This window comes from Mus caroli, chromosome 17, assembly GCF_900094665.2.
Source record: "Mus caroli chromosome 17, CAROLI_EIJ_v1.1, whole genome shotgun sequence".
In the NCBI taxonomy this organism is placed as follows: Eukaryota; Metazoa; Chordata; class Mammalia; order Rodentia; family Muridae; genus Mus; species Mus caroli.
This window is the reverse complement of record NC_034586.1, coordinates 34,252,784-34,256,331: the sequence shown is the minus strand read 5'-3', so window position 1 is coordinate 34,256,331 and position 3,548 is coordinate 34,252,784.

The window sequence follows — 3,548 nt, the reverse complement described above, 5'->3', positions numbered from 1 at the left end:
TTTGGGATAGCATTGGAAATGTAATTGAGGAAAATATGTAATAAAAAATATTAAAAATTTTAAAAAATAATAATATAAAAAAGAAAAAAAGAAGATGAACTGATAGCACTTAATCTGCAGATAATGAAATAAATATAGAAATAAATTTTATGGCCTGAAAACAAAAAAGAAAGAAAGAAAGAAAGAAAGAAAGACAACTGCCTTTCTTTAGAGTTTAGTTTGATCACAAAATCAAAGTAAAGTATAAATTTCAATTCATTCCATCTTAATGGATGGTCTGTAATAAGTCATGAGCATTTGTACCCAATATGTGTTATTGATTATATATAGACATTTAAATCTCAGCCAGTTCCAGAGCTATCTGTATGTATAGACATACATCACTAAATATATATCACCTATCTTGTTGACCTACTTAGTTTCCTTCTTCCTCTCCCTAGCCGAGGTCTTCAGGGAGGTCTCCTTTGTCATGTCTCATTTATATCGATTTGAAAGGAACCCATAGCTTTTCTTTTACTGTGGAAATATACACATAAGCCACCCACCCCCCAGATTAACATATTTACCATTTTCCATTCTGATGTCCAAACATCCTTAAAATAAACAGGCTGGTTTAGTTCAGCAATTTTTTTCTGTAATCCAATGTCTTTCAGCAGCCATAGTTTTTTGTTTATTAGCATTTAAATTTTTTAAAGTTAATAAAGCACTATGTAATCTATCTCTGGGGTGTTGTTGTTGGTGTTGGTGTTGGTGTTGTTGCCCCTTTTGCCTGTTAAGCATCTCCTTTACAGTTTGATTAGATCTCTCCACAATTGCTTGTCCTGTAGGATTATGATATGCCTCTAACATGTTTTATCTTTTTTAAAAAATTAGTTCTTTTATTAAGAGACACATCATAAAAAAATAGTATTTTTCTATTTTGTACATTGTATAGCTCTTCCCATTCTAACTATGATTATATCACATTTTTTTCTTATTTTTTATTGGATATTTTCTTTATTTACATTTCAAATGTTATCCCCCTTCCTGGTTTCCCTCCCTCCCAGAAACACCCTATCACATCTTTCCTTCCCCTGCTTCTAAGAAGGTGCTCCTCCACCCACCCACCCATCCACTCCCTGCCTTCGATTCCCCTATACCGGGGCATCTATTGAGCCTTCATAGGACCAAAGACCTCTCCTTCCATTGATGCATGATAAGGCCATCCTCTGCTACGTATGCAGCTGGAGCCATGTGTACTCCTTTGTTGATTGTTTACTCCCTGGGAGTTCTGGGGAGTCTGGTTGGTTGATATTGTTGTTCTTTCTGTGGGGTTGCAAACCCCTTCAACTCCTTCAGTTCTTTCTCTAACTCCTCTATTAGGGACCCCGCACTCAGTCCAATGGTTGACTGTTAACATCCACCTCTGTATTTGTAAGGCTCTGGCAGGGCCTCTCAGAAGACAGCCATATCAGGCTCCTGTCAGCAAGCACTTCTTGGCATCCACAATAGTGTCTGGGTTTGATAACTGTATATGGGATCAATCCCCAGGTAGGACAGTTTCTGGGTAGCCTTTCCTTTAGTCTTGGATCTACATTTTATCTCCATATTCACTCCTATGAGTATTTTGTTCTCCTTCTAAGGACCAAAGCACCCACACTTTGCTCTTCTTTCTTATTGAGCTTCATGTGGTCTATGAATTGTATCCTGGTTATTTGGAGCATTTGAGCTAGTATCCACTTACCAGTGAGTGTATACCATGTGTCTCCTTTTGCAATTGGGTTACCTCATTCATATTTTCTAGTTCTATCCATTTGCCTAAGAATTTCATGAATTCATCATTTTTAATGGCTGAGTTTTACTTCATTGTGTAATGTACCACATTTTCTGTATCCATTCTTCTGTTGAAGGACATCTGGGTTCTTTCAAGCTCCTGCTTATTATAAATAAGGCTGCTATGAAGATAGTGAAGCATGTGTCCTTATAACATGTTGGAGCATCTTCTGGGTATACGTTATCTTATACTATGTAAAAAAAAAAACTGCTTCATTTTATGAAAGACATATGCCAGACCATTGTCCATTTAATTTGTACAGTTATTCCCATAAAGGCCATAACTTCTAACAAATGTGTAATTACAGAATCAGCTTTTTCTGAAGCTAAGGCAATTGCCCATTGAAATCCTGAATATGTGTCTATAGTATGTGCATTGATGCACATACTTAAGTTTACCAAACTCTGTAAGATGGAACACATCCATTTTCCAATTTCTATTATTTTGGGTGCCTTTAGGGTTACTTCTGGTAGGTAATGGAGTTTGGTTATACAATAAGCAAGTAGAACACTGCCTCACAACTCCCTTGGCTTGTTGCCAAGTGATAGTGCATTCTTTCTTTAAACTTTTGCTGTTAACATGGTGGTTTTTAGGGACTTCTGAAGCCTCTGGTACACTTCTTATCCTGGTCAATTTCACTATCACCTCGTGCCAGAGGGCCTGCCAGACCTGTATAGGATCTTATGTGTGTTATATATAGTGGATGACTCTTATTTCTGATCATTTGTTGTCACTGAGTAAATAGTGAAGTCAATTCAGAATCATCCTGAATAAGTTCAGCAGTCTCTATGTGTAAAACACTTTCTGCATATTGAGAGTCAGTTATTATATAAAGAGACTTGAAAATCTGACAGCACCATGTGTATTGCATATAATTCAGATTTTTTTAACCAACTGACAGGGACTCTTAGCAACTTTACTTATATCTTCTGATTTACGTCCTGCCTTCCCTGACTTATTAGCATCAGTGTAAAATGTAGGAGCTCCAGAAATTTGAAATCTTTATTATACTAGGGAGAATCCAGTTAGTTCTTTTTATCAGCTGAAGTCACTTGCTTTTAGAACCTCTGTTGCTAATCTCTCCCAAGAAATTACTGCATGCTCTTTGCCAATGTTCATCTTGTGCCCATAACGAGGCAAGCTCTGTGTTATTAAAAAGTACCACAATTTCAACTGGATCTATTCCAGCTAATTGTCAAAGTCTCATTTTTCCTTTTAGTATCAATTCAGAGACCTATGTATGTTTTAAATTTCCTACTCTGTTTATGAGCTAAAAATATCCATTCTAAGATAAATCTTCACTTTGCATGAGAATTTCAGTAGGGGAAGGGGTATAAAGTAAGATAACTAAAATCCAGGCCATCTTTGGACCAATAGGATCTAGATGGGTATCATGCAATTTCCTTTCTCCCAGAGCTAACTCCTTCTCAGCCTCAACTGACAATTTCCTCAGGCTATTTAAATCTTTATCACCTTGCAAGGTTTGAAATAAATTGCTAAGCTCTTGAGTAGCCAAGCCAATCACAGGTGGGAGCCAATTAATATCTCCCAGTGAGTTCTGAAAATTATTAAGAGTCCTTAATTGGAGACAGCTTCTGGGACAGGCNGGAGCCACAGAGCCGCTGAGGCAGCACCCTTTTGGGGCCGCAGACTTCCGGCACCCTCCCAGCCGNAGNNNANAGACCTGCCCTGCAGAGAGCGCCATCTTGGCTCCGGGACTCCGCCGAACTTAGTC